Here is a 22,133-nt window from a genome sequence, read left to right on the forward strand (position 1 = left end):
ATGGCATATCCTTTCCAGCTAGGATTTCAAGATGCAACATCGCCCATCATGGAAGAATTACTACACTTTCACAACCACACACTAATAATTGTCTTTTTAATTAGTTCTCTGGTTCTTTATGTTATTTCACTAGTGCTAACAACTAAGCTAACACATGCCAGCACAATAGACGCACAAGAAATAGAAACCATTTGAATGGTTTTACCAGCCATTATTTTGATTTTAATTGCCCTGCCATCATTATGAATCCTCTGCATGATGGATGAGATTAATAACCCATCCTTTACTTTAAAAACTATAGGTTACCAGTGGTATTGAAGTTATAAGTACACTGACTATGAAGATTCAAGTTTCGACTCCTATATAATCCCAACATCAGAGTTAAAACCAGGGGAATTATGACTGCTAGAAGTAGACAATCGAGTAGTATTACCCATAGAGGTAACAATCCGTATTTTAATTTCCTCCGAAGATGTATTGCACTCATGAGCCATACCTTCCTTAGGCCTAAAAACAGACGCAATCCCAGGATGCCTAAATCAAACAACCCTAATATCAACATGACCAGCTTTGTATTACGGACAGTGTTCAGAGATTTGTGGGTCAAACCACAGTTTCATGACTATCGTCCTCGAACTAGTACCGTTAAAATACTTGGAAAGATGATCCCCATCAATATTATAAGCTCATTAAGAAGCTACGTAGCGTTACTTTTTAAATTAAAGACTGAGAGCTAAGACTCTCCTTAATGGTATGCCACAGTTAGATACATCAACATGATTCATTACCATTTTATCTATGTTTCTATCACTGTTTATTATATTTCAACTAAAAATCTCAAAATACACTCATTACTCTAACCCAGAATCAACACACACCAAAGTACAAAAACAATTCACCCCTTGAGAAACAAAATGAACAAAAATCTATTTGCCTCTTTCATTGCCCCAACAATAATTGGCCTCCCTGTAGTCATTTTAATTATTATATTTCCAAATATTTTATTTCCAACATCAAATCGACTAATTAATAATCTCGTATTCTCTCTTCAACAACGACTAGTCCAACTCACATTCAAACAAATAATAAGCACCCACAATCACAAGGGGTGGGCTTGATTATTAATACTAATGTCACTCATTCTATTTATTGGGTCAACTAACTTTCTAGGGCTGCTGCCCCACTCACTCACACCCACCACACAGCTTTCAATGAATTTAGGAATGGCAGTTCCCTTGTCAGCCCGCACTGTGATTACAGGTTTCCATAACAAAACAAAAGCATCATTGGTTCACTTCCTACCATAAGGAACACCCCCCACCCCCGCCTCATCCCTATACTAGCAATTATAGAGACTATCAGCCTATTTATCCAACCAGTAGCATTAGCCATGCGATTGACAGCCAATATTACAGCAGGACACTTGTTGATCCATCTAATTGGAGGGACAACTCTAGCACTAATAAGCATCAGTACTGCTACAGCTTCTATTACATTCATCATTCTTCTCCTACTTACTGTCCTCGAATTTGCCATTGCTATAATTCAAGCCTATGTATTTACTCTCCTAGTAAGCCTTTACCTACATGATAATACACAATGACCCACCAGACCCATGCATACCATATAGTAAACCCCAGTCCTTGACCTCTCACAGAGCCTTTTCAGCCCTCTTAATAACATTGGGCCTAATCATGTGATTCCACTTCAACTCGATAATATTACTAATATTTGGCCTACTAACTCTCTAACAATATATCAGTGATGACGAGATGTCATTCGAGAGAGCACCTTCCAAGGCCATTACATACCAATCGTTCAAAAAGGACTTCAATATGGGATAATCCAACTTATTATCTCAGAAGTCCTCTATTTTATTGGCTTATCTGGAGCCATCTACCACTCAAGCCTCGCCCCTATACCTGAATTAGGCAGGTGCTGGCCGCCAACAGGCTTCGCCCTCTAAATCCACTAGAAGTACCACTCCTCAACACTTCTGTGCTACGAGCTTCTGGCGAGTCTACTACTCGAGCCCACCACAGCCTTATGGAGGAGAACCGCAAGCATATACTCCAAGCCCTTTTTATTGCAATCACCCTAGGCGTATATTTTACACTCCTACAAGCCTCAGAGTTCTATGAAGCATCCTTTACAATTTCAGACCGAGTATACGGATCAACTTTCTTCATAGCCACAGGATTCCACCGACTGCACGTAACTATTGGGTCCACCTTCCTCGTTATCTGTTTCCTACGCCAATTAAAATATCACTGCACATCCAACCATCACTTCGGCTTTGAAGCCGCTGCTTGACGTTGGCATTTTGTAGATGTTGTATGACTCTTCCTTTACGTACTATCCATTGATGAGACGCATAATTCTTTTAGTATTAATTAGTACAATTGACTTCCAATCAGTTAGCTTTGGTGTAGCCTGAAAAAGAATAATAAGCTTAATACTGGCCCTGTTGACAAACACAGCACTGGCCTCATTGCTCGTACTCATCGCTTTCTGACTCCCCCAGTTGAATATTTATACAGAAAAAACAAGTCCTTATGAATGTGGATTTGACCCCATAGGATCAGCCTGCTTGCCTTTTTCTGTAAAATTCTTCCTAGTAGCAATCACATTTCTTCTCTTTGACCTAGAAATTGCCCTCCTACTGCCCCCTCCCCTTAGCAACTCAAACAAAGAATCTAAAAACAATACTCACCATAGCCGGGCTCCTAATCTCATTATTGGCAATTAGCCTGGCCTATGAGTGAACTCAGAAGGGACTAGAATAAACTGAATATGGTATTTAGTTTAAAATGAAACAAATGATGTCAACTCATTAGATTATGACTAAATTCATAATTACCAAGTGCCTTTAGTATATATAAATATTATTATAGCTTTCAGAGTATCTCTTGTAGGACTGCTAATATATCAATCCCACTTAAGGGCCTCATTATTATGGCTAGAAGGCATAATATTATTCGTCATGGCAACCCGAATGATCCTAAGTTCACACTTCCCCTTAGCCAGCATACTACCCATCATCCTGTTAGTGTTCACAGCCTGTGAGGCCACACTCGGATTATCCTTACTAGTAACAGTATCAAACACCTACGCCACTGATTACATACAAAACCTTAACCTCCTCCAATGCTAAAATTTATTGTCCCTATGATTATATTAATACCCCTGACTTGATTATCAAAAAATAATATAATCTGAATTAATGCTACAGCCCATAGCCTACTAAATTAGCCTCACAAGCCAGCTTCTCCTTAATCAGTTTAATGATAACAGCCTTAATTTCTCATTAATGTTCTTTTCCGACTCATCTACACTGCTATTGATATTAACAATATGATTCATACCACTAATATTAATAGCCAGCCAATCTCACCTGCTCAAAGAGCCACTGCATCGCGACAGTAATCACATTACAAACATTTTTAATCATAACACTTACCGCCACAGAACTAACTTTATTTTATATTATATTTGAGGCTACACTAGTTCCTACACTCATTGTCATCACTCGATGGGGTAACCGGACAGAACGCCTTAATGCAGGACTCGACTTTCTATTCTACACGCTGGTCGTGTCACTCCCACTTCTAGTAGCATTAGTATATATCCAAATCACTACGGGATCTCTACGTTCCCTAGTACTCCAATATTGAGCTCAAACATTACCCAATTCCTGATCTAATGTCTTCATATGACTAGCCTGCATAATAGCTTTTATGGTACAAGTACCCCTCTATGGCCTCGACCTTTGACTACCCAAAGCACATGTAGAAGTCCCCACCGCAGGCTCTACAGTCCTTGCAGCCGTATTACTAAAACTGGGGGGCTACGGCATATTCCGAATTACAGCAATACTTGACCCACTGACAGGATTCATAGCATACCCCTTTCTTATGCTTTCCCTATGAGCAATAATCATAGCCAGTTCAATCTGTCTGCACCAAACAGACCTAAAATCACTTAGCACATACTCTTCCATCAGCCATAGAGCACTTGTCATTGCAGCTATTCTTATCCAGACGCCTTGAAATTATATAGGAGCCTCCGCTTTAATAATCTCCCATGGCCTCACATCATCTCTACTATTCTGCCTAGCAAACTCAAATCACAAGCGAATCCATTAGCCCAAGGCCTACAAACCTTCCTCCCACTAATAGCCACTTGGTGACTGCTAGCAAGTCTAACAAACTTAGCTTTACCCCCAGCTATTGATCTGGTCGGAGAGCTGTTTCTAGTTATATCGGCTCTCTTATGATCAAAGTTTACCATTATCTTAATAGGAGCCGACATTGTAATTACAGCCTTATACTCTCTCTCTACATTAATTACAGCACAGTGCAGTAAATACACACACCATATTAACATGACACCCTCTTTCACACGAGAAAATACCCTTAGATCCCTTCGTATTTTACCCCTCCTACTCTTGTCACTAAACCCCAAAACCAGCCTAGGCCCTCTGTATTGTAAATATAGTTTAAAAAAAAACACTGGATTGTGATTCTAGTAACAGAAGACTGAAACTTCTTATTTACTGAGAAAGTATGCAAAAAGTGCTAATTCATGCTCCCATGCCTAACAGTATGGCTTTTTCAAGCTTTTAAAGGATAGTAGTTATCCGTTGGTCTTAGGAAACAAAAAATTGGTGTAACTCCAAGTAAAAGTAATAAACCTATTTTCCTCTTTCACTCTGGTCACACTGCTTATACTAACAATCCCAATTATAATAACTAATACAAAAGCGACCAATATTCATCATATGTAAAAAAAAATACTGTCTCCTATGCTTTCATGACCAGCCTAATTCTAACAATAATATTTGTCCACACAGGCCAAGAAATAGTTATTTCAAACTGACACTGGACCGCCATTCAAACCCTTAAATTAACACTTAGCTTCAAAATAGATTACTTCTCAATAATATTCATACCACTAGCGTTATTTGTCACGTGGTCCATCGTGAAGTTCTCAATATAATACACACACTCCGATCCCTACATTAACTGGTTCTTCAAATATCTCCTCCTCTTCCTCATCACCATGCTAATTCTTTTTACTGCCAACAACCTCTTCCAACTATTTATTGGGTGAGAGGGAGTCGGAATTACATCTTTCCTGCTCATTGGGTGGTGATACGGGAGAGCAGATGCAAACCACGGCCACTCTCCAGGCGATCCTATAAAACTGCATCGGGGATACTGAACTTCTTGTACCAACAGCATGATTACTGTTTAACCTAAACACATGAGACCTGCAACAAATTTTTATACTCAGCTTAAATCACTCAAATCTCCCCCTCGTAGGACTCGTACTAGCTGCAGCTGGAAAATCAGCCCAATTTGGACTTCACCCCTAAATCCCGTCAGCAATAGGAGGCCCTACTCCTGTCTCAGCCTTACTCCACTCAAGCACAATAGTTGTAGCAGGAATCTTCTTGCTTATTTTATTTTACCCTTTAACAGAAAACAACAAACTTATTCAAACAATAGCAGTATGCTTAGGAGCCCTTACCACCCTATTCACAGCAATAGGTACCCTCACCTAAAACAACATTAAAAAAATTGTCGCTTTCTCCACTTTAAGCCAATTAGGCCTAATAATGGTAACAACTGGCATCGACCAACCCTATCGAGCATTCTTACACAACTGCACACATGCTTTTGTTTAAGGCCATGCTATTCATATGCTCCGGATCTGTTATTCACAGCCTGAACGACGAACAAAGTATCTGAAAAATAGGAGGCCTATTCTGAGCTATACCTTTCACCACAACAGCCCTTGTTACTGGAAGTTTAGCACTGACAGGAATGCCTTTCCTCACTGGCTTCTATTCTAAAGACCTGATCGCTGAAACTGCTAACACGTCTTATACCCATGCCTGAGCCCTGCTAATAATTCTAGTTGCCACTTCCCTCACAGCTGTCTATAGTGCTTGCCTTATCTTCTTCCCACTACTAGGACAACCTCGCTTCTCTCCCTTAACCTCAATAAATGAAAACAACCCACCCCTAATTAACTCCATCAAACGCCTATTAATTGGAAGTGTTTTTGCCAGGTTTATTATCTCCAACAACATCCTCCCAACAACGGTCCCCTGTACCTAAAATTAACTGCCCTTACAGTGACCATCCTGGGCTTTGTACTAGCACTTGAAATTAATCTTAACACGCAAAACTTAAAATTTATTTACCCTTCAAATACCCTCAAATTCTCTAGTCTTTTAGGATATTTCCCCACTGTCATGCACCGTTTACCTCCCTACCTAAACCTATCAATAAGTCAGCATCCTCCCTCTTACACTTAATCTGACTAGAAAATATTTTACCAAAACCCACATCCCTTATCCAATTAAAGCTCTCCATGCTAGTCTCAAGCCAAAAAGCCCTTATCAAACTATATTTCCTATCATTCCTTATTACCTTCATCCTTAGCTTTTATTTAATTACCACGAACAATCTCCATCATAATCACAGCATCGATAAACAGCGACCAGCCAGTAACAATTACCAACCAGGTACCATAACTATATAATGTTGCAATCCCCATAGCTTCCTCGCTAAAAACAACAGAATCGCCAGTGTCATAAACAACCTAGTCTCCCAGAGAGCACCAGAGAATTACGTTGAATAAAAGATGCGAGAGTACACATCTGTACCTTGTGCCTAAGGAGAAAGGATTCAGTCCTTCATAATTAAGTATGAATTTGGCTATAGATTTTTTTCGTAGTGGCCTTTATTATATTGAGGAATAATATTTTATTCCTATTTTGCTGAGAGTTTAGAAAAATCATGAATGGATAATTGAATTTCGTCAAATGCTTTTCCTGCATCTACTGAGATGATCATATATTTTTGGTTTTGTTTTTATTCTATTGAAATGGTTAGTTCTACTGATTGGTTTTCAAATGTTAAACCAATCTTACATTCCTGGAATAAATCTCTCTTAAATCACTGGAAGAGATATAGGGGTATGGAATTGGCAGGAGGGGAGGGATGGGGACACACAGCAGCCCTAAGATGGGTGATGCATACATATGGGCCTTCATTTTACTATTATTTTTTTCAACTGTATACATATGTGTGTGTGTGCATATACATTACATATAGTCTTGTTTGTATGTATGGTTCATAATAAAATGTGTTATAATAAAAATATTAACAACAATATGTTAATAAGTTTTGAAAACCAAGACCAAAAAGGACATATTTCTGGAAAAATATGAAATGACAGTTTTGGTGCCAGAAGAAACAGAAACTGGAATAGACAAATTAAAGAAATAGAAATGGTAATCAGTGAGACTTCCCTCCCCCAAACCTCCAGGCTCAGATGTTTGATGTGATTTTTCCACACCTTTGGGAAATTCCTGCCTTACACAAGTTGTTCCAGAAAATACAGAGAAAACCGTGCAATTAATTTTATGAGGCTGTCTGTAACTTATATTTCAAAGCTGAATAAGTACATTAGAAGAAAAGTCAATTATAGGCTCATTTGGCAAAAATTCTTAATTCAGCTAAATGAATCCAACAGTGTATTAAAAAGTAATATATTGGGCTTCCCTGGTGGCGCAGTGGTTGAGAATCTGCCTGCTAATGCAGGGGACACGGGTTTGAGTCCCGGTCTGGGGGGATCCCACATGCCGCGGAGCAACTGGGCCCATGAGCCACAGCTGCTGAGCCTGCGCTTCTGGAGCCTGTGCTCCGCAACAGGAGAGGCCGCGATGGTGAGAGGCCTGTGCACCGTGATGAAGAGTGGCCCCTGCTTGCCACAACTAGAGAAAGCCCTCACACAGAAACGAAGACCCAACACAGCAAAAATAAATTAATTAATTAATAAACTCCTACCCCCAGCATCTTCTTAAAAAAAAAAAAGTAATATATCATGATTAAGGTTCATTCTAGGAATATAAGACAACCTCTGAAAAATCTATCAGTGTAATTCAAAATGACAGGCTAAAGAAGGAAAAGTATAGTTTCCTCAAAAATTCAGAAAAGAATTTTATAGAAATCAAACCTTATTTTTGAATAAAAATTCTTGGAAAATGAAATGTCATATACCAAAAACTCATATTAAACATCAGATGCAATGTAGAAACTTTAGCTACCTTCCCACTGAGTTATGAACTAAGGCCCTCAGAACAGTTGGAAGGCAGCTATGCTCACCACTACGCAACCAGTCCTGCCAAAGGCCCTCAGAATATTCTCTTTGTATTCAGAGGCAGCTATGGTCTTACGGTTAATAGCAGAGACTCCAGAGCCAGACTGACTAATTTAGGTTCAAAACTGACTCACTCCTCTTTGGTTGTGTAACTTTGTACAATATGCTTAATCTCTCTGTGCTTCAGTTCACACACCCATTAAATGGGGATAATAACAATGTCTACCTTACAGAATTGCAAAGGTGTTTTCCATGTAGCAAGTAATATTATTGTCACTGTCATTATTATATCTTAAAAACATGCTACCAAGTGAAAAAAAAAACTAAGTAAAAGAACAAGGTCTGCAGTTAAGATGACTATAGGTCCAACAGGGTTTCCCTGTTGTTCTGGGAGTATTAATAATAAGAGCACTTCTGTTCACTCTCAAAAGTGTTTCTGGATTGGGCAGCTAATTGTAGGATCAAGCTGTCTGTAGCACTATGTACTATACCATGTGTGTGAATTAAAATAAATACACACACAAAATGACACTAGTGTCATTTTATAAGGATACATGCAAATTTAAGGTTAGATCGAATGGTACAGTAGTTATCTATGGCGGGGAAGGGAGTGGAAGGGAATAAGGGGAATAAAAGGGAAAATATACAAATGTATATACATATACCTGCAAGAGAGGGACCTCTCGTGGACCAATTATGATAATGAGCCATAAATGAAGAATCTAGAATAGTTCAATTCTGAAAGATGGAGGAAGGGGAAAGGGAGGGAAAAGAAGAAAGAAAAAAGAAAGAAGAGAGAAGAAAAGAAAAGAAGTAAAATGTAAAATTAGTGCCTCTATCCTCCTTCCAAGCAATAGAAAAATTTTAATGCCAATTATCCCTCTCCCTTCTTACATTATATTACATTGTTGGCTAGAGTTTTAGGATTTTAATTAGCCCTTATTTTTGTATCCAAACCTTGTCATTATTTCTGTTTTATACAGTTGAATTTGTTTAGATTAACAGCCTGTTTTTAAATTTCTTTACTTACTATTCCTTTTTGAATCTCAGACCTTTTTATAGATGGGATTTTCTTCTTTAATAGAACTAAAAGTGGGAAAATCTTTCAATCCTCATCTTAAAATGCTTTTATTCCACCTCATTCTTGAATAGGCTTTGCTGAATTTAGAATTCTAAGATGGCAATTACATTCTTAGCAATATGGAGCTACTATTCTTATTCGAAGGACTTTTGATTTCCATTGGTGGAGTTGAGAAGCCAGCTGTAAGGCAAATTGCTGTTCTTTTGTAGGTAATTGTTTTTTCTCTCTGGCACTATTAAGATAAGCTTTTTGCCTGTGGTGTTCTGGATTTCATATAGTTTATCTAGGTATGGATTTATTTTCCTTTAGTCTGCCCAGGATTTATTGGGCTTCCTGGATCTGAGGGTTGGTATCTTTTACCAATTCCGAGAAATTTTTAGTTTTTATCTCTCGGATGAAGAGTTTCAAAGAGTTCAACTTGCTTCTATTTTTAATTTTTTTTCTTTTTTTTAAAACTAGTATTTTTAAGCATTCAATTCCTTTATGTTTTTATTCATTTCTAATATCTTATTCTAGAGCCTTTTCCAGATTGTTCTATCTGTAGTTTCCAGGGTTCTAATCCTCCTGATTATTATGGTTTGCTGACCCTGACCCTTGGAGGAATATTTTAGAATGAGTGTTTTAATTTTGGTTTGTGGGCTCATCTTCACCAGGCTTTATTTGTGGGAATTTCTTGTAGCTCCTGCTCTTGGATCATCCTCCAAGATCATTTTGCTCTTGTGTTTTTCAAGTGTCCCAGTGATGTCAGTTTCATGGGACAAATTTTAACTATGTTTCTCATCTTGGAGTTTTCTAGACCACATAGTGAATATAAAATAGGCTGCAAACCTACCTAAGGAACAGGCTGGATGATTGAATTTATGAGGGGAGACAATTTTTCCCCACCCAGAACCATCCCTACGGTGGCAGGTGGACTTCCAGAATCCATTCTTTCACTTAAGGTAAGATCTTGTTGGCACAGCTTTATGTAGTGATATTAATTCCAGTGGCCTGTCTTTTGCAGACTAGTTTCCTACTCATTCCCCATGTGGGTCTTAAAACCCAGGCACCTAGGTTCCTGGGCCCATAATGATTCCCTGCACTACCTCTCCTTTGCCCCATCAGACATTCTATTAGTTCACTTTCTCACCACTCTAGTTTCAAGCTCCTTTTTCTTCCAGAATATAAATACTTCCTTTTTTCCTTTATGGGTTCAGCTATGCATTAAAAGCAGTTTGCATTATAGTTTATCCAATATTCCTAAACTTGTAGTTAGGTATTTGTTCAAGAACTGGAAGTCTGAGAGGTCCTGATTTGTGTACATTAATTTTGTACCTGCCCATCTTGCTGAACTGACATATTAGTTCAAATAAGTTTACTGGTGGATTCTCTTGGATTTTCTATGTAGGCAATCGTATCATCTACATTATTCATTTCAAATATTTATACCTATTATTTATTTGTTCTTTTCTTGTAAAACTGGCTAGGACCCTTAGTGCAATATTGAATAATAGCAAAGACATATTAATGCACATAGCTCATAATGCTTCTCTTGATTCACCATTAATTACAATATTTGCTGTAGCTTTCTGGAAGATACTCTTTATTTAAAAAAAAAAGGTTTCTGAACCTATAAAATTTAACACTCACCATATAACTCAAGTGATGTTAAATGATTCTGCTAATGCTATCATAAGCCAGAATTTTTACCTTAGGTATAACATATGTATCATGCAAACATAAGCAATGGTACTATGGAGATTTCCACAGAGATATCAGGGACTGGGTACATTCTGAGGGTCTCAGACCACTACTGAATCTACTCCCCCAAATAGTGCAAGCACTGTCGGAGATGCCCATTTTTAGCTCCTTGGCTGTTTGTTACCCTTGCCACTATCCTCGAGCCATGTCCAATCCTGACCCACTCAGTTACTGTATAGCCATTACCGGTAGAAGAGTTTACTTATGAGAAAGTTACTTATTCCCCACATGAACAGAGCTGCAGCTGCAATCTATAATCCCACGATGTGATGAGAAAACACCCTAGATGTTCATCGTCAGGCTCTGTGCTTTCAAGTTCAAAAGCCTTTCTGCAAAGATAATGAAGATGAGTTTTCTCTCTGTTGGTCAGTGTGCCTTGTTGGTGACTTTTGGGTACCTGCATATTCAAATGTCTTAGGTCCCGTTCCCTAGAAGCAGAGATTAACACAGGGGTGAAGGCACACAGGATTGACTGGGGGAGGAGAAGAGCATGAGGTACACGGGACAACGCAGGGGAAGAGCCAAGCAAGGACAAGGTCTTAGCTGGAGCACGATTCCACCTGACCTCCCCACCCCCCGCCCCCACAGTGCGTGGGGGTGATTTGGAGCTGGGAGTGTATCACAGCGTGGATCCCAACTGGAGGCCAGGGGGCTGCCTTTTGTTCTCCTGTGTCAGTGAGTCATGGCTGTGGGATGCCTGGGTCAGGGCTGTCAAGAGGGCTCCACTTCTGCTGGGGGTGGTTCTCTAGAAGAAGCAGGAGCCATAGGTCATCTACCCTCACAGCAGTTGGGGATGAGTGTGCCCACCACAGGGGTCTGGATGGGACTCTAACAGTCCACTACACCTAACCAAATCTGCTTCTAGTTGAGGGCACTTCTGAGTGACCGAGCAGCAGACATCAGATTCACGGGACAAGAGACTCTTGACAGCAATGCCAATAGTCAGCATTGCTCCAGGAATTCAGGACCTGGGCACTCAGCCTGTTGGGGAAAGCTGTGAAATGCCAAAGGGAGTTGGCGTTTCAAGAAGACACTTTAAGAAAACCGAGGAATGTACTGGAGGTAATTTACTTCTCACTCAACTGCTCTTTAAACATATACATATTCATGAGCGGGCAGTGGAAGAGGCTCTCTGATAGTTAACTCACTGTCAAAACATGACATTTTTTTCTTCCACTTAACACTGTGGCCCACTTTCCTGTCCCCAACATTTCCACGCGATCCAAAGGCTCCAGGATGAGAACCATTCTATTAAATTTCCATCATGGGCTGGGCCTGGCGCCAGCTTCCTATTTGACAGTGAAATCTGTTAGAGCGGATCTGTGACCCACTTTGATGTGGTTACAGATGGAGGGCTCAACCTCCTTGAAAATTCAAATCCCTCTTTGCTCCCTTGAGGGAGAGAGTTAGTGCAGAGACTGCGTTGGCTTTAATGATGGCCGCTGTACTCCTCTGAAAAGTCTTCAACCTCGTAAGACCGCTTTCCCTCTCAGAAAAAAGACATGATAACAAAAGGGGAGGTCATTTTAAAGATTTACTACCTTTTCTCCCTTTGTTCTTTCCTTAAGTGAGGCAAAGTGACGTTAATTTTAATCCTTTGGTTAACACAGAGCATAACCCACATATTCACCAAGTCTGGTATGAGTCCTTCAGTTTTTCTTGTGATGGTCTCTATTTGGGACAAAGAAGTAAATCCAAGATGGTGAGCAAGACAAAGAAGGGAAAGAGAAGGTATAAAGCGATTTTATCTGCCAGGGTCATGCAGGAAGGTCAAAGGGAAAAGTTAGCTTTGAGGAAACAAATGCAATTTCCAAGGTCAGAGGGAAAGATAAAAATTGAAGGCACTTTAGAATGTTACCCTAGTGCTCCATATAAACAAGCATTAAAAAAACACTTAATTTTTCCTAATTCAGATAGCACTGGAAGTTCAAATCTGTATTCTGGTATAATCAAGGAACGTGATTTATAAAATACCAATTAAAGGTGGTGGGGTTTTTTTTCTTTTGTTTTTGTTTTGCAGAGAGGCTCAGAATTGATCTTCCATATTATTATTCACCGAGGCTGTCTTGAAGAGAATCTAGTCATGTGATAAATAAGTAATCAAATTGGCAGCTTGTCCTGCATCCATCCTCTGTACGCGGATTTGGCCAAACCCGTTCAGCTTCTCAACAATTCATTTTGCTATCGCATCGTTTCTTCTTTGTCCGGAGCAGTTTCTGCTTCCTGAGTAAATACGTATGCAAGTGGGCTTCTCTGAATGCACTTCAGGTCTATTTAGGTGCTGCCTTGTCACCGATTGGGAGGAATGTCAGCGAGAGATAAATCAAAGAGCTGTCACCTTCTTCCGTGGCACATTGTAGGGGACATTAACTCACCTCCAAACAAGACAGAGGTGGCCTTTCTGTCTCTGGGTAAAATCTCCCACTGCTGGAGGCTGGGCGGGAGTTGGCGCAGGAGCTTCAATGGACTGCATAACCTTGTCTCGGCAGGTGGGGGCAGTGGAAGGAGGCAGGCAGGAGACCTCTCCTCTCTGTCTGGAATCGTCTCCTACACCTCCCCCACCCCCTTCCCCTTTTACTAGACCTGCTCCTTCTCATCCTCCAGGTCTCAGCTTCAATGTCACCTCCTCAAAGAAGCCTTCCCTGAGCGCCTCTGCTCTTCCCATCACTCTCCCTATTGGTTTCCTCCACAGAACAAACATAGCACAATGTGAAATGATGTGCATTCTTGTTTCTTCTGGAAGGCCAGCTCCAGGAGGGCATAAGACCTCACGCATCTTATCCATCAACACTGACCCAGCAGTGGCCCCCGTGTCTGGCCCATGTAGATGCTCAATACATATTGCTGATGCTGTTTTTGTTGAGACTTGAGGGGTAATAACTCGAGGGGTCATGCCTCTTCCCCCTACCCCCATATTCAGAACTGAGTGAGCTGATGCAGGAGCTAGGAGACTGCAGGTCTAAATGTTGGCTTTGTTCTGATAACACTATGACCAGAGACGGTGGCTTGAATCTGTGGCCAGACGGGCACTCCAGACCACCCTCTCCACTTGAACTGACCCACGCAAACTGAGTTGCAGGCTTTGAGGATGAGGGTGGAGGTGATGGAGGGGGAAGGCAAGGAAAAGAGGGGAGGTACAGGAGGGAGGAGAAAGGGGAGGAAGTGTGGGCCAAAGGTGTGGAGAGCCAATTTCCTCCTCCAGGAAACCTGAGGATCTGGGAGAGGGCAGTCTTCCCACTTCTGGGCTCTCTCCTGTCAACCTTGATCAAGTGGCCAAACACATGATGATTTGAGAACCTTCAACTCAGCAATTCTTTCTTTCTTTCTTTCTTTCTTTTTTTTTTTTTTTTTGCGGTACACGGGCCTCTCACTGTTGTGGCCTCTCCCGTTGCGGAGCACAGGCTCCGGACGCACAGGCTCAGCGGCCATGGCTCACACGCCCAGCCGCTCCGCGGCATGTGGGATCTTCCTGGACAGGGGCACGAACCCGTGTCCCCTGCATCGGCAGGCGGACTCTCAACCACTGCGCCACCAGGGAAGCCCCTTTTTTCTTTTCTATTATGGTTTATCACAAGATAGTGAATATAGTTCCTGTGCTGTACAGTAGTACCATTGTATGTATACTAGTTTGCATCTGCGAATCCCAAACTCCCACTCCATCCTTCCCCCATCTCTCCTCCTGCTTGGCAACCACAAGTCTGTTCTTTACATCTGTGAGTCTGTTTCTTTTTCATTTGTGTCATATTTTAGATTCCACATATAAGTGATATCATGTGGTATTTGTCTCTCTTTCTGACTTACTTCACTAATCTCTAGGTCCATCCCTGTTGTTGCAAATGGTACTATTTCATTCTTTTTTATGGCTGAGTAATGTTCCATTGTATATATATAGCACATCCTCTTTATCCATGCATCTGTTGATGGGCTTTTAGGTTGCTTCCATGTCTTGGCTACTGTAAATAGTAATTCAGTAATTCTTTATGGATCTCTCTGGTGTGGGACCTGCGGCCAGAAGGCTTTGTCTGTCTTACTCATGTCACAATGTGGGTTTCAAGAGTAGCCTAGGCTGATCGCATCACTCATTCTTTTCCCCCAGGTTTCATTGAATGGAGGCGTACCACTACTTTCAGCTCTCTGTCCCCTCACCTAGGACCCTTCTGAAGACTGAGGTGCCCCCTCAGGTTACCCCAAGGGGTGGGAAAATGAGGATTGTCTTCCACTTCCCCACCCCTCTGCCCACCCAGCTCCCACAAAAGGGGCACATGTAGAATCTATATGAGGGCATCACCACGTCTGTTCAGCAAATATCTGCTGAGAGTCAGGTACCGACTAAGCCCTGCAGGATTCCAGAGATGCGTAAAGCCTGAGCCAGGCCTTGAGGATTGGCATTCATTCATTCATTTATTCTACAAACTGAGCATCTGTTCCTTGACTGGCATTGTGTCCAGAACTCGGGCTGCAAGTGGTCAAGACAAGTGCTCTTCCTTTTGGAGCCGGTGGCCAGAGAAGACCTCTCTGGGGACGAGCTGCTCAAGCTGACTGATAAGAAGCCAGCCCTCTCAGCACCTGGGGAGAGCAGTCCAGGCCAGGAGAAGAGCTTGTACTGAAACCCTGGAGCAGGAAAAACCCAGCATATTCCAGGACCTGATAGAATGTGGCTGGGGCAGTTCTTGGCACAAGAGAGGTGGGTTGGAGAGGCAGCAGGCTCACCAGCCCTCGGAGGCCATGGTAAAGGGTTCAGATTTGCTCTAAGACTAATGGAAAAGCTTTGAAAGGTTTTGAGGTTTCTAAGCAGGAAGCAGTGTGATCCGATTATTAAGATGGCTCTGGCGCCTCAGTGGAAGACAGACTGGAGGGGAGCCCAGTTAATTGGCTCTGGGAGGCCAGAAGGTGATGTTGGTACAGGTTAGGATGGGGGATGTGCCAGCTGGCTCTGGTTGTGTAACAAACTAAAGCTCCGTCATGTCAAATCAACAGCCATTTTTTTGGTGCTCATTATTCAGGAATTCAGGTGGGTAGAGCAGGAACCACCGTCTCTGCTTCCCCGAGTCTCATCTGGGGAGCTTTGATCAGCTCAACTGGGACCAAGTGTCTGTGGCCTAGTATCGCCATGAGGTGTCCATGGTGCTGGAATGTCCAGATGGTTCCTTGTTTCCCCTGTGTGGCTCCTTGGTGCTCCTGGCCTCTTCCTTTCTCTCTCCATGTGACCCACCAGTTCCTCCCCCCATGGCTGGGCCTCCCACCGCTTGGTGGTCCTAGGCGATTTGAACTTCTATATGATGCTTGCTTCAACAGAGGAAGGAAGGAGAACCTGCCAGACCAGTTAAGTTCCTCTCCAGGAACTAGCCCAGCATGACTTCCCCATAGTCTATTCCTCAGAGCTCTCAAGGCCCCTCCCATTCCTGATGGACCCTACCTCTTGATGGAAGCATGACGAAGTCACATTGCAGGAGGCCATATAAGGTGGGAGATGTCATTACAGCCATTTTCAGAAACGGCCATCAGCCACATGGAAAGTGGAGAAGAGAGAAGTGGACACGTCCCAGGTACTTTTTTCTCTTAGGAGGTAAACTCAGTAAGAGAATAGTGTAGTAAAAGACAGAAGAGCTAGAGATTTGAACACCCCTGTGTGGAAAACTCTGAATCTAGGTAGAAACAGTACTTCATAAAATAAAAGTATATTTTTTTAAGTTCATAGAAGGGAGAAGTAATTTGCATCTGGGGGCAGGACAGGCTACTACATTTGGTTGCCCAGGTTGTACACTGTACAACTCTGGGGGCTGACATTCACATATGCAACACACCTTGTGGAGGAGGATCCAGAAAGCTTCATGGAGGAGATAGCATTTGAGATGTAGGATTTCGATGGGTGGAAGAGATTGGTGGATGGATTTCCAGGTAGAAGATGTAAGGGAGCACTACAGAGGTGGGAGTGCTTGTGTGGTTCAGTGTGAGCGCCCTAGTTTGGCTGGTGTGTAGGAAAGGGAAGGGCAGTAATATGGGTTAAGGCTCAGAAAAGGGCTGGAAGAAGATCACAGGAGGCCTTGAACGCCAAGCTCAATCTGTAATTTATTCTCTAAGCCAGGGGTCAACAAGCTATGGCTCACAGCCCAAATCTAGCCCACACTTGTTCTCAGGCCTGGCCTGTGGACTGATGATGGTTTTTACATTTCTGAAGAGTTGTAAAAACAAAAGAAACAAAAACAAGAAAGTTATACAACAGAGGCAGCAAGTGGTTAGAAAAGCCTAAAATGTTGACTGCCTGACCCTTTACAGAAAGAGTCTTAGGAGGTTCTCGTGTGCCTCTCTGCACTTGACAAATGGTGATCTGGGGACAGGACCTGGGGAAGCAGGATGTGGGAGGAGAGAGGAGGCAGGAGAACAGGTAAGAGGTGGCCTTTGTCAGCCATGGTGCCCAGAAGGGGGAGCTTGTGCTAGGGAGGTAGTGGGTACACAAATGAGCCCCACCAGGACCATTCATGGGTAATACTGCTGATCTCTTCAATATCAGGGAGCAAACGGTGATGAACACACCTGCCAGGAGACAAGGATGTGCTGGGCGGCCCATCACAGGGCATCCCACGCTGCTGGGCTTCTTCACAGCCCACTTGCATCAAGGGTTCTGTGTCAGGTTCTATTTGAAGATTAAAAAAAAAATTTTTTTTATTATTCTTTTTTGCTAAAACTAAATACAGTTGAAAATCATTGGTAGAGATGACGTGGTCCCGCTTTCATCCCAAGAAGCCCAAGGAATTGTTTCTAATCAAGAACTCACTGTTACAGAGGACTTATGTCTCCCTGCCCATCCCATCCAGAGCTATGAGCTTCTGGATGGTTCTTGATGTTGGTGGTGGGGCAGCATAATGGGAAAGACATGGCCACTGACTCTTGCATCTCACTGGGCACGTGGCTTTCCGTCTGAGCATCAATGTCCCCAAGGGAAAAACACAATAATATCTATGTCGCAGATAATGTGACCTGTCTGTCACAGAGATTTGAAAAATGTATGGAAAGTACCTGGCACGTGGTAAGAGCTCAAAAGGTAATTATCATCATTATTCTTTTCATCCTCTCCATTCAGGGCCAGCGTCACCCTGGGACATACCTTTGTAGCCATTTTGCTTGAAGCATCCTAGGGTTGGAAGGGATCTGAGCACTGTGAATTCTTAGTCCATGACTCCCCTTCCTCTCCCTACAAGCAAGAGTGGTTTCTGACAATTAGTACAGGGCCCACGTGGGATGGATGTTACCTTGCAAAATGTTACTACTGATGCTCCAACGGGGACCCTGCCACGTCACCAAGCATCGATGGTCAAACCCCATGGGAAACCCAATGGGCAAGGCAGCCCATTCCACGTGGGGGGCAAAATACCAATGATAAGAAATACTTAGAATCATTTAAAGTCATTATTTTCCACCTGCTGGCTCTGAGGGTCCCACAGCTATGCTAATTTTGCTTCTATCTCAATGTTTCCTCCAAGTCTTTCTTTTCCCTGCGAAACAACATAAGCTCTTTCTGCCTTCGCCGTCTGCTGTTTTTATATTTTCCCAAAGGTGAATGTCTTCCTCTTCCTTCTGCCGTGACCAGCACCCTTCACCCTTCACCGTGTGAAGGGACTCGCTGGCCAGTACCTGGGGCCTAGGGCAGTGGTGCAGGGCGAGGCTGCCAGCTGCCGGATTTGTGTAAAGATGAAGGATGCCAGCCTTCAGTGACGCAGATGGAGGGCAGGGAGGCAGTGGCAATCAATCCTCGGTTATATATAGCTGTTCACACGCAGCGGAGCCAGCCCCATGCCGACCACCCACTCTGCAGCTCAGCCTAGAGGCCGCAGGCGTCAGGCCCGCTCACTTCTCCTGAGGCCCCTCGGCAGATTGTGGAGCCAGAGAGGGTAGGAAGGGGGGGCTCTGGGCTCCTCTGCTCAGTGGAGCTGGATGCGTGACTTCTCTGAGCATAATTTTCTGCCCTGCCACCTCCATCCTGGTTTTCATCTTAACTTCAGCTCTCTCTCTGTTCTGCCTGGATGGGGCAAGAGGGAAAACTGGGGTTGAATTCAGGACAGAAGTGAATTCTGGCTGTGCAGCTTTGGAGGAGACACTTAACCTCTCTGAGCTGGTTTTCACATCTGTCAAATGAGCCTAATGATCCCTCCTTCATGGGAATATTGTGAGGATTAAATAAGGTGTGTGCGTGTGTAGTTGTTTGAAGCAACCTCCCTGCCACTCAGGAGGATCCAGTAGAATTGAGACTATGCCTCAGAAAGGCAGAGATATCCTCCCAAAAGCCTCATCCAGGGTGCCACTTATGCCTGTCTCTTTCGGTTAGTCTGAGGAAATCCTCTCCTTACAGAGAAAGTCCCTGGGCCCCATGCATCAGAGTGCTGGGAAGGCACTGGTTGGAACGGCAGAGCCGGGGTTACAAAACCGATGTTGTTCACAGTGGGGAACGGCCAGCCTGCCACAGTCCAGACAGACACTGACCAAGAGCGTCCATCAGCACTTCCACCTGCAGTAAGCTGCCTGCTCCCTTAGAACCCCCATTGCTAAGAGCACCTGCTCCCCTAGACTCTGCCCTGGATGGGAAAGGACTTTACAATACAAATGTGACGTTCAGGAAACTCTCAGGAACTGACTACGTGATCATTTCTGTCTAGTTGATGGGTGGCCCGGGAGCTCTTCCTCCTCTAAGTACCCTCTCATTACTGTCAGGAAAGTTTGCTGTAAGCTGGAGAGGCATCAGAAAGCCTAGAGATTCAGCGAATGTCAGGATCCTTCCTGCTTTGGAGCACGTTAGCCGGTGTCACCATGCCCTTGATGAAGAACTTTCAATGACTCCCTACTGCATTACATAATGAGCCCAAACTCCTCTGTCTGGCTTTCAGGGACTCTATTTGGGATGTAAAGTGACTGCTTATAATGGGCCATCTTTTGAGGGTTGCCAGGCACGCTGGCTCTGGGGTTCCCCCATGTTGAAGGACCCTTTGGAACCTGCCACGCAACTAGGACCTGCTGAAAGTGCTGTGCCACTGATGGGTTTGGTTACGAGCCTCTCCCCCCAGGGATGCTGACTTGCTGCCCCCTCCCACATTTCTGCTACTTCTGCTTGCTTCTCCCACCCTTAGGTCTTGTAGGAGCTTCTGCTTATAGCAGTGAGAACAAACAGTGTGATTCAGAGGGAACTGCCTCCATCTAAAGACAGTGGTTGAGAGGGGACACAGTTATGAAGAGGAGGGAGGTAAAGCAAAACTGATGGGTCCCCAGAAAAAGAATTCGATGTAGTTTTCCTTTCCTTCCCTTAAAATAATAATGATAGTAATGACAGCTTTAAGAAAAATAAGAGAAAATATATCTGTACACTTCTACACACATATAATTGGAAAGTACAATATAAACAGACTTTTTTTCAGGGTAAAGAGGTTTGTGGGGAATTCAATCCAAAGGGTCTCCTTACCACAGTTTGACAAGTGGCCATGACAGTTCAAGGTTCATAGATTTTCGGGTATGATTTTGGCCCCTGGGGGATGTCTTGGCAGAGTCTGGAGGTATTTTTGGTTGCCACACTGAAGAGGGTGCTGCTGGCATCTAGTGGGTACAGCCCAGGGATGCTGCTTAGCACCTCCTGTAGGGCACAGGACGGCCTCCATGACAAAGAATGATCCAGCCCAAATTTCAGTGGTGCCAAGGCTGAGAAGTCCTACCCGAGAACAGTTTCTCCCCTCACCTGATAGCAGACTGTCCAGAGGTGTTTGTTAAAGAAGAAAGCACCCCAACCTGGCATAAGGAACCTGAGTTTCCACTAATGGGGCCTAATAAAGAATTTCAAAGCTTCTTGGCATGATGGAGTCAGCACCCGTCCTTCTCCTGGTGAGAGTTAAGAAGATCCAGTGGAAGGACCTTGTCCAGGGTCAGCAGTGGAGTCAGGACGCAGATTTCCAGCTTCCTAGTACAGGGCTATTCTGACCACCTCACAAATATAAGGGATGGTCATGTCCTCCCTCCCTGCCACTCTCAGAAACCGGCATGCATGTGGGGAGACCTCCCGGCCAACCTCAGGACAGAGCCTGATCTGGGCCACCACTTGGCAAAGAGGTCTGTCATGGGTTGGGACCCCTAGAAGCCGAGCCTGAGACCAGGGTCTGTGGGCATGTGATTTATTGAGTGAGAGCCCTTGGAAGAAACCAGTAAGGGAGTGAGGGAAGCAGAAGTAGTAACGGGAAGGAACACAAGTCTGGTTTCAGCAGAAGTTTAGCTATGGCATGTCCTCAGGGAGCACGACCTGCCCCCCCCAGAACCCTTCCTACCTTGAGGCAAAGGAGGGGGGCTTCTGTACCCCTGACTACCTTCTCTCCATCAGTCACTGCTGTTGGCCTGGGGGACCCTGGGGAGGAAAGCAGTGATGTGCTGTTGTCAGCTCCTATCAGCTGGTGAGACCAACTGCACTAGTTCAGTGACATCACATTGGGAGCTTGAAATTGGCCAAGGGGGGAATATTTACACTGGGGAAATCGGCAAATGCTACAAACCAGTACTTTTTTCCGTGAGCCCTTGTTCTAGCACACCCCTGGGGAGAGGGCTGTGTGACTCCCAGGTGATGGCTTCAACGTGCCACAACTAAGGAGCTGGCAAGACGCAACTGAGAGCTGGTGCAACCAAATTAGTTAATTAATTTAAACTGTAAGCATTAGAGAAGGCTATAGCTGTTAGGCGAAGCCCCAGCAGGAACGTAAGGATGGGCAAAGCCTAAGTAACCCGAAACTGCATCTGGTGATGTCCCTCCCCAACCCACTGCAATGTCGGTGTGAACAAAGAATGTCATCTGCCATCTCAGTAAACAAAAGATGTTGAGGCCATCAAGTCACGTGTGAACAAAGAATGTCACCTGCCATCTCAGTAAACAAAAGATGTTGAGGCCATCAAGCCACAAGCCTCTTGCAGTCATCCCCAACAGTGCACTCTGAGGGGATTCAGGATGGAGAAAAACAGGATACTGGCCCTAGATAATTAAGGTGGATATCAAAGGAATAATTTCAGTAAGCCCAGATCTCACATCTTCCCGCACATAGAAAAGTGCTGAATCCATTAACCTGAGAGGTCTGGTTTTCTTGGGTTGGTTGGTGTCCACGCGATTAGGAAAGCTGTG

The 22,133-nt window shown here is 43.5% G+C and overlaps 3 pseudogenes; all 3 read left to right on the forward strand.

Annotated features, from left to right (window-relative positions):
* Nucleotides 1-666, forward strand: LOC116755191 (annotated as a pseudogene).
* A 248-nt stretch (nt 667-914) lies between these two features.
* LOC116753164 lies at nt 915-1,603 on the forward strand (annotated as a pseudogene).
* A 1,929-nt stretch (nt 1,604-3,532) lies between these two features.
* On the forward strand, nt 3,533-18,709 carry LOC116753226 (annotated as a pseudogene).
* The last annotated feature ends 3,424 nt before the right edge of the window (nt 18,710-22,133 follow it).

This window comes from Phocoena sinus, chromosome 1 (genome assembly GCF_008692025.1).
Source record: "Phocoena sinus isolate mPhoSin1 chromosome 1, mPhoSin1.pri, whole genome shotgun sequence".
Lineage (NCBI taxonomy): Eukaryota > Metazoa > Chordata > Mammalia > Artiodactyla > Phocoenidae > Phocoena > Phocoena sinus.